The sequence below is a fragment of the Zeus faber genome (assembly GCF_960531495.2).
Source record: "Zeus faber genome assembly, chromosome: 16".
Classification (NCBI taxonomy): Eukaryota; Metazoa; Chordata; class Actinopteri; order Zeiformes; family Zeidae; genus Zeus; species Zeus faber.
In genome coordinates, this window is record NC_137202.1 from 20,868,618 (window position 1) to 20,878,617 (window position 10,000).

Here is a 10,000-nt window from a genome sequence, read left to right on the forward strand (position 1 = left end):
CGCTGGGAAGCGGAAAGAGGAAGCCAGCCAAACAAAGCTCCAGGCCCACCTCCGTGACTCTCGCACACCAAGTTTCCCTCGATTCTATTAAACATGTCACGCTTCTGCCTCCTTTCCTGCTTTCTCTCTCCCTCGTTCTCCCTCTCTCCCTCTCCTCCTCTCCTTCCGCCTCCCTCTGACTTCTTTTCTCTCTCGGCAGTTGCAGATTGCGATAGCGCGGGGTCTGGGAAGGCGGAGAACAAAATTGTGCGCGGCGCGCACGCGTGTGTGTCCGTGTATGTGTGTATGTGTGTGTCTCTCTCTCTCAGCGTGTGTGTGTGCGTGCGAGGGCGGAGAAGTGTAAATGAGGAAGGTGAGCGAGCAGATGCCGCGTCCCGCCAGAGGCTGGCTTTGCGTGGCGAGCGAAATCTGGGCGCGACAAAACTGCTGCAAACCAACTCGGCGGGGCGTCCTTGTCCAATCACGGCCCGGAATAAAAGGGCCGGGGCGCCGTGTGGGCCGCGATCGCACAGGAGAGGTGGGGGCCGTAATGAACTTGCAAGCGCTGCCAGCTACCGCGCACACACACACACACACACACACACACACACACACACACACACACACACACACACACACACACACACACACACACACACACACACACACACACACACACACACACACACACACACACACACACACACAGTGCAGTCTTTCTACCTGCCAATGGCAGAGCATTGCTGCTGTCACCTCCATCAAACACACACACACACACACACACACACACAATCACACACATAATAAACAACTGTGCTCACGTGTGCACCATTTGTGTTCACGCCTTTGTGCCAATGTTAAGTGTTGTTACCTTTGGGCTAAACATGCGTGCAAAGTTTGATGTGTGCCTCTGTATGTGACAGGAGCAGGGCCAAGTATGCCAAGTATAAGTTAGACTGTGTGTGTGTGTGTGTGTGTGTGTGTGTGTGTGTGTGTGTGTGTGTTTTTGTCTGGTCGGCAGCCATGTTGTTGGGTAGCAGATGGTACCATGGTTGGCAGGGGAGGGGCTGCTTAGCACAACTAATCAGACAGTTACGGATAGGGCAGCTGGGAGAGGGCCGCCGGCCAGCCGTGTGTGTGTGTGTGTGTGTGTGTGTGTGTGTGTGTGTGTGTGTGTGTGTGTGTGTGTGTGTGTACAGCAGAGTGTCATGATGTTGACAGTGGTGGGCCCGTTGTCCTGGTGACGAGACCTTGCCGTGTTCCTCTTTTCACTGTCGGAGTGCCATCCTGCCTTCTCACCGCCCTCCTTTACTCTCCCTCGGTCTCGCTCCCTCCTTTACTCTCCCTCGGTCTCGCTCCCTCCTTTACTCTCCCTCGGTCTCTCTCTTTCCTTTACTCTCACTCGGTCTCTCTCTCTCCTTTACTCTTTCTTGGTCTTGCTCTCTCTCTCCTTTACTCTCTCTTGGTCTCGCGCTCTTTCCTTGTCCCTCCCTTTCCTCACAAGATCCTTTATCTTCCCTGTCATCTGTTCTCTCTTCATGTCCCTCTCTCTCACTTTGGTCCCTCTTTCCCCTTAAAAACACATAATGTTGCACATATTTTTAATTGTTTTGTTTAAAAAAAAAAAAAAAAAAAGTGACATCCAATATTGAACTTTGTTGATATTTTCAGCTGGTACTTTTCCAGAAGCAATGGTGTGTGTGCATGTGCTCCTCTTTCTTCCGTTTCCGTTTTCTACCAATTTCCATTCCAAGATCGGGCACGAGCAAGAAGCGAGAGGCAGCCGTGGTGAAATTGTGGAGGAACAGTCGGTAAAAAAAGAACGGCACCAGAGGAAAATCAATATCTCCACCCCCTGGAATGAACAAGAAAAAAACAAAAAACAAAAAAAACCCTCAAATCAATTGATCAGAAGAAGAAATACTTTCCGGGAAGGGGATGTAACCGTCCTGGGGTGAAGAGGAGGGCGAACCCAGATGTTTTCGACATCGTTGTCGTTTCGAATGGAATTCCACGGCTTCCAGTGTCATCCGCCCGACGCAGATGATGATGATTATGGATTGCTGCTTTGGTTACAGCCCAGAAAAATACACAACTGAAGTATTAATATGCATGTCACCGACAAGCGTCTATTCAGCCGTCGGATGTCCGATCATCTCTCAGCTGCAGAGCAGAAGATTTAAAGTCTCCACGTGTAATCGTCATGTCCATACAGTTGAGTGGTAGCGCCTGAAATAAAGTGAACGATTAGCCTAAACGGATAAATAATGAAAGTGAGGGAAACTGGAAGATTGCGCCTAATTTTTTTATTGTGTCCGAAGGACCTTCGCGTGGTTTTTATGCATTGGTCTTTGAATTGGAGGATTTTGCAGGCAGGCCTGTTCTCCATCTTGCGAGGCTGCGGATAGAATAGATGAGACAGATCGCTGACTGGGAGACCTCAGGCAAGATGGAGGCAAATCTGTCAGCTACAACTGTTGTCAGCCCGGCCAAATCAGCCCTGGGATACTGGCCTACATACATGACTGCTGGGGGACACGGAGAGAGAGAGAGAGAGATCTATCTATTTACCATCGGTCTATCTTTTGTCTATCTGTCTATCCATACTGTAGATCCCTCACCTCGTTCTTTCATCCCGTCTTTCATCCTCGCCTTTCCCCTTCTGTGGCTTTTTCCATAGTTAAAAACGCCATGCTAAGCTGTTTATCTCACTCTTTGAAATGTTTCATGTTCCTCAAAAAAAACCATTTGATATCTCCAACAGATCTGAACGTATTTGATATCCTATGTTCCGACTTCTAAGCGTTTTGATCTCGAGCCTTTTCCACCATAAAATACACAGGCTTGCGGTTAAAGTTAACAAATGTTTTTGTTTTGTTTTTGTTCCTGTCCTTTTGACTTTCAGAAACGTGTGTGTGTGTGTGTGTGTGTGTGTGTGTGTGTGTGTGTGTGTGTGTGTGTGTGTGTGTGTGTGTGTGTGTGTGTGTGTGTGTGTGTGTGTGTGTGTGTGTGTGTGTGTGTGTGTGTGTGTGTGTGTGTGTGAAACGAATGGCTGGCTAGGTGCCTTCATGTCAAGATGGCACCACTGCCCAGTAGGCACAGCTTTCATTCATAAGGACTGAACCGCTGTCACTCCTTCCATTTATCCGTCAATCCTTTGATCGTTTTTTTTTTTGTTTTTTTTCACTTCATTCTTCTTGTGGTGATATTTTTCCCCTCTCCCCCACAGTTGCCCTTTGTGGGCACAGCAGTGCCAGGCCGTGCCTGGTAGGTAGCGGGGCAGTGCCACTCCAGGCAGATGGTACCGTCAGATGATCAAAAAGACAGGATCATCACACTGGAGGATAGAGAGAGAGAGAGAGTGACAGAAAGAGAGACAGGGAGGAAAGCAAAAGCAGAGCAGTTAATCTGCGGTACAAAGTGAGTAGATGTGCTGGGGAAAGAACAGAGCGAAGGGAAGGAAGCGTTGGTGAGAGTGAAAACGGAGATCTCGAACATGCGGGGAGGAAACGGGTGGTGGAAGTCTGGAAAGGTAGGAGCGACCCGATTTGAGGTGCGGCAGCCGCACGGAAATGTTCAACCACAAAACACAAGAAAGACCGAGGAGCCGGATGTGAGAAATGCAAAAGGCGCCGAGGCGCCAGCCGCTGTCCTCCCCCGCATGTCTTCACACTCGGCGCAAAGTCCCCGTCCTCTCCGAACAGCTGGAAGCCGTACGTCGGACACCATTTCCCATGCCACCTTTGGGCCTTCTTTACCGGCGTCGGAATGTCTTCCGCGACCTCGGCACGACCTCCCCAAAAACACCAGGAGCAGTCAAGCACCGGCACGGAGAGAACAACGTGGCAAGCCGCTCAGGGTGCGGTGGGAGCGGAGAGGAGGTGTAGTTCAGTAGAGTGGAGGTGAGAAGATGAGCATTGAGGTGGAGGAGTTTTGGGCGGGGGGCACTATTCACTACTACCCCGCCCGCCCGCCGCCCTTTTATTTTGTTTCCCATCTCAATAGCCTCCCCCCTCACCCCACCTCGCTGGGCATCTGATCCCCTGCCCAGGAACACACAGAAACCCACATGGAGCGAAGGGGCGGGAGGGCTGATTCTAGATTGGGGAGAGGGGGATCAGCTGGGTGGAGGGGAGGGGAGGTAAAACTAACAGAAAAGAATGGAAAAGCAAAGTGAATGACGTGAAGCGAATGAACACACTTAACGTAGCAGGGATGGCGGGGTGGGGGTTTAATGCATCTGTAAGTGTCTTTGTCTGCCAGGTGACCCTGAGGTTAATACACTGTGTGTGTGTGTGTGTGTGCGGGCGCGGGCGTGCGTGCGTGCGTGCGTGGGGGTATTCATAACAGAATACAGCATCTCAGGTGTCAAGTGGATTCCGACACAGGTTGCCTCACTGACAGCAGGAGAAGGAGCTCTAGCTGAGCGTCTTACTTTGTATCTCTCTCTCTCTCTCTCTCCCTCTCTCTTTTTATTCTGCGCTGTTTGACACTGCTGCTTTCCCTCGCCTTCCCTTTTTCAAACAATATCCTCATTCTTGCTGTATTTAAATTATAATTTCTTTTTTTACACATTTCCCAAATTTATTTTAACAATTAAAATGGATTGCCTTCCGTCCAACGTCCAAAACAGTAAGTTTTAAGGCGGCGGATTTAAGGATTTCAGTCTGCTTTTCAACATTTGGCAAGACCCATAAACAGCCGGGCGGTGCCACCATGGAGAGCGGTGAACCACCTCCCTCCGTGACCCCCCGTTTTCAGTCCGTCGATATCTCACCGTCTGAGCTGAAGTGGATGTGACCCTCCCGGCTCTGAAAACATATGTTTCCCACGACTCTTTCCGCGCCGTACAGATTTGACACTGACGTGGAGTTATGGGTTTCTGGATGGGGGCAATACGGGAGCATATTGTACGTATGCCGAGTGTTTATTTTTAAAAATCACAGATGTCTCTGCTGCCAGGCTGCTATTCATGTGTTAAGACCATCAGTCATCTGTGCCAATTAAGACTTTTCAACTTCTCGTGCATTATTTTAGTATTAATTTCAAATAAAACAATATTTTTTTTTGATTGAATGGCAGACTTGACATCTAATTGCTTCTTTCCAGAAGTGGATTCCTTATGGTGAGAATATGCACTGTGTGTGTGTGCGTGCGTGCGTGCGTGCGGGTGTGTATGCGTGTGCGTGCGTGCGTTGCTTGAGGATGTGTCCATGCCATGTGCACCTTTTTCGTGCACACCCACGTACATACATTTAATAGGGAGAGCGAGAGTGCGAAATTAGGACAAATAACAGTTCTTTAATGTGTGTGTTCGGTGATTGTCCATGGCAATGCACTGTGCGTAGGAGTGGGAGGGCAGATTTGAAGGCTTTCCATTTATTTACTCGGGTAGTAAATTAACATTAGCTGTCCGCTGTTTTATGGGCCTCGTTGGTTCGCCGCTGACCTTGGCGGGCCGTGGCGCTACTTGAAGAAGAGAAGCGGCTTGGGCCACCCGCTGTAAACAAAGTTGACTCGTGGACAGATGGATTGAATGACAGAGAGGCTGGACGAGCCAGGAATGGGCCTGGCAGCGAGGGAGAGAGAGGGAGGGAGGGAGGGAGGGGGGGAGAGAGAGAGGGAGGGAGGGAGAAGGATGGGCAAAGAGAGAAGTGGTGCCCAACAGGAGAGGAGGTGTGAACAGGTGCAGGGCCACTGAAGGAAGAACCAGCAGATGGAGGGAGACCCAGCCAGTTTAGTTAAAGGAAAAAAAAAAGGTGGGAGGGAGAGAGAGATGAGGAGGAGGAGGAGGAGGAGGAGAGTGGGGCTACGGGAAGAGGGGGATACGAGCGGAGATTTGAGGACTGGATGGATGGATGGAGAGATGAACCGCTCGCTGGAGGCTGCATCAGGCCTTCCTTCCCCATTTCAGAGAGAGCGGTGCCGTTTTGGGTGGGGTGGGCCTGAGTCCTGACCACACCTAGCAAGGTGTGCGTGTGCGGGTGCGGGTGTGGGTGAGAGAGGTTTTGAGAAGAATTTGATGTGATGTAATTCGCTGAAGGTCCCCTAGCGAAGCATATGCATGCCGTTGAATTGAGAGAGGGAATTCAGTAACAAGGTGTCGTGTGTTTGTGTCGTCGGAGCCACATTGTTCACAGCGCATTCAGCAGAACAGAGCAAAGCAGCTGTTTAGTGTCACTTTGTTTACCCTCCGTTTTTCATTTGCTGTTGGAAGTTTCATTTCCACTCGTTAGGCCAAAATAAGGTCTCTCTCTCATATATTCTTGAAAAAAATAAAAAATGAAGTGCAGCCCCTATTTATATATGTATTTTTTTTTAATTTACAAATTTTTATTTTTATTTTTTTAATATTTAACCCTCTCTATTTTCTGCTGTCCCCTTTTTGCTACTGGAACAATGTACATTTCCCCGGTGTGGGACTAATAAAGCCATATCTTATCTTATCCTATCTTATATTCAAAGACACAGAATATTAATATTGTGTCACTGATATTCTGGAATAGAGCTCAGAGTTTCCGGAAGTGGAAATGCCGTGCCTACTCTGAATGGAGGATTTTGATTATGAACCGTAATGTCGTAACCATCCGAGGTCGACTCGGCACGGGGCGCGGGATGGTGAAGCGATGGCATCCGCTCCTGTAGAAGCCGGAAGGCCCGTACGATATTAACCCCATTTGCAGAAAAAACATGTTTTATTCGCGATGTCGCGGAGAAGTGCTACACTACCGACAATCCTACAGCGTGAGAGCGACGTCTCTGATCGGTGGAGGCCGCTGTTACCGCGCCCACGGTGACGTTTTACGCCGCCGTCGGCGAGTGAGTTCCATACGTTCTCTATACATTCTAAAAACACGTCATGCGTAGAGCAATGCTTTTCCAACCAAGCTCAAGCTCAAGTTCAAGTTCGAGAGGTTATTTGTCACATACGTATACATACGGTCATACATATATATGAAATGCGTTCTATTGTATAATAGAATGCATTTTCTGTGTTGGATTAAATATACATTGAAATCCTCCTTAATTAACCTTACCTTAACTTACCTCCAGTACTTACTTCACACTGTGCCGTACAAGGCTGCACCGATGTTATCCAACTCGTCCGTTCCGGGCGTGTCAATCAGAACTATTTGTCGTGATGATAAAAAGAGTGATTGGATTTTCCAGCTCTTCGTTCATTAGATTTAGCTGATATTGTGCGCAGCAAGTGCGGGGAGGACCGCTGGTCAGAGTCAGAGCTGGTTCGGCCGAGTTGCGAATGGAATTTTCCCGAGAATCAATTCCATTCTGTCAGAGTGATTTATCTTGTTGGGATGCAAAGAGTAAATCAGTCGCGTTCAAAATGAATTGTTTTAATTTTTAGTTTTTTTTAACTTAATTAAATTAAATTTTATTTTATTTTGTTTTTTTATTTTAATTTTCAAAATGAATTGTTTAATAAGCACAGCCAGAGACGTTTTTAGCGGCTACACAGCATAGTGGTTTGCCGTGGGATTATATCATTATTAAAAAGTGTGTCGTGGCAGAAAAAAAGGTTTGGAAACACTTTATTATAATACTCTTATTTGAGTCAATTCCTCCAGAAATCAGAATCGTCCGATGAATAGATCCACGCAAGGATGGCTCTCAGATAGTAGCAATAGTTATTTTGTCAGTTTTTATTTAATCCAAAGGTTTTTTTCTCTTTCGCTTTTTCACTCCCTCTGTTTACATGATGTATTTTTTTAATTTTTTTTTAAATGCATTTCTCCGATCCCAACAGGGCTTTGTTTTGGGATTAAAGTCGGTTCTTCAAGTGGTGGTGGTACATTTTCGACGAGACAATAAACGCGAGAAACACTGCAGAAAACAATTGCGATGACGCTTCTCCTTGTGATTTGACTAATTTAAATCTTGTCTTTCACCATTCATTATGAAAAAAGGAATTGTCCCCCAGCGCCTGTGCGTTAGTATTTGTTCACTTATGCATGCGAGACCCATGTGTGAGCGTCTCTGTATAGTTTACGGGGTTGATCGGGAGGGGCTGTGAATTCTCTTTGCTTCCACCCAAACAGCGGTCTGGTGTGGCTGAGGGTCTCCAAGTCCTCCGTCTGACTCCAATTTGTGCTCGTTTTCTGATGAAAACCCCGGCATTTGGTGCTTCCTGGCGCGGGATCCCATCCGCACCGCAGGGTGCTGCAAACTCTCCGCTTGGTCGGGCCCTGGCACCCCACATCTAATGGGCAACAGCTTGAATAGTGCCCACTTAGGCAGGCAGAGCAACTAAACCCCTCTTTCCTTGCTCCCTGCTCCAGCCAGCCAGCCAGCCAGCCAGCCAGCCAGCCGCCGCCTCTGCCATCACCCACTTACCCAGCATCCTCTGTACCTGGCTGCAGCCCCACAGCCATTCCAACCTACCTTAGGCCCAAGGCCCGCGCCGAACCGGCCACACTTACCAAGCTGTCCTGCAGTGCTCCGCAGCCATGGAAATACAAACAGGCCCAGCTATCTGCTGACAGGATGTTCAGCCTATTGCCCGCTAGGCCTGAAGTTCCCGCCACAGACTCCAACCAACGTCCGTACACAGATAAGCTGGAAGGCAGGTTGCTGTCTCGGGGGAATAATAATCACTATCCGGACCCTGGTGCTACCCCGCTGCTCCAGCAATCGGCCAAGACACTTGACGCAGGGCTTCATATGTCTCGTCGTTGGTTATCTTCACCTGCCACCTGACAACCGGCAGCCATTTTGTGTTTGCTTTGCAACGTCCCGTAAAATCGGATCGGTGAAACAAAATGGCGCACCAGAAAGCACCCTGGATCTTTTCATCCTGATCTAAAGATGCGTTTGGGGGGAACAGGGACTTGGTGATTTGGCGTGCTTTATTCCGCTGACTGACGCTTGGCCCAGGGTTGAAGCCTTTTCCGAACTACACACACAGAGCGGCTACGGATACATTAGCACCCTAGTCCGGCGTGACTTCTGCCCTGGCCATGAATTTCTTCTATTTTCATTTCTCTATCCAATCTGATGCAGTTCCTGAAGATAAATTTGACACGAACCCTATTAATGAACCAATTGCACGTCGTCCGTTTCTGGTACTTTTTTTTTTATCATTATTTTTTTATTTTTTAACCTCCTCCTCCAACACTTCTGACTGCTGGAACTTTCTGGCGTTCCGTTCGATGCTAATTGGTGGGTAAACAGGTCTGTGTGAGGCACATGGTATACGAGCACACGCACACACACACACACACACACACACACACACGCACATGCACACGCTACACAAACACAGGCGGCCCCCTGGAACCTCTCACAGGACCAAATGGCTGGCACCGCCTTCCCGCCATCTCCCGCTGTGCCCTGGTGTGTGCTTTGGTGGCTCAGGCTGCTGTTCAAGCCCAGCGGGGGTTCACACACACACACACACACACACACACACACACACACACACACTCACTCTCCTGGTGTCCTCTGCACACCCGCCACCCGCTTTCACACCCCAGACAGCAGGACAGCAGGAGAACACACACACACACACACACACACAGGAACAGACAGACGCGGTCACTTTAGAGATGCGGGCCAAGCGCTGCAGGGGAGAAAAGTTTTCACTTTAACTGGAGAATTCTCTCTTCATTAGCGCCTTTGGACTTCAGGAAGAGTTCTGTTTCATTTCTTTTTTTATTTTATTTTTTTTTTTAATTCCCCTGCAGTTTGTAGTTTTCCTTTCTTTCCCTGCCCCTCTCTTTGTCCGGGTAGGTTAGCAATCGGATGGGCGGAAAAGCAGAAAAACTTTGCTCGCAAAACAAAAACCGATGACCCACTTCATACAGTACATACTGTGTACAGTCTGGATAAAAAATTGTATTTGTTCCCCACTTCCTTCACGACACACACACTTAAACTGTTTAATTGTTGTGATGTCACACTAGCTGTGACGGACTTCCATGTATATGCTCCAGTGTTTTGTGTGTGATGTACAGAATTGTGACTGATTCCACCGGGGATCACGTGTCACGCTGGCCACAAACAT

The 10,000-nt window shown here is 48.5% G+C and overlaps 1 protein-coding gene across 2 annotated transcripts in view; it reads left to right on the forward strand.

The window, feature by feature from the left end:
• The window catches only part of sdccag8 (SHH signaling and ciliogenesis regulator sdccag8), a 48,962-nt gene that overhangs the window by 15,054 nt on the left and 23,908 nt on the right, over positions 1 to 10,000 (forward strand). The gene's annotated exons all lie outside the window — the stretch shown is intronic.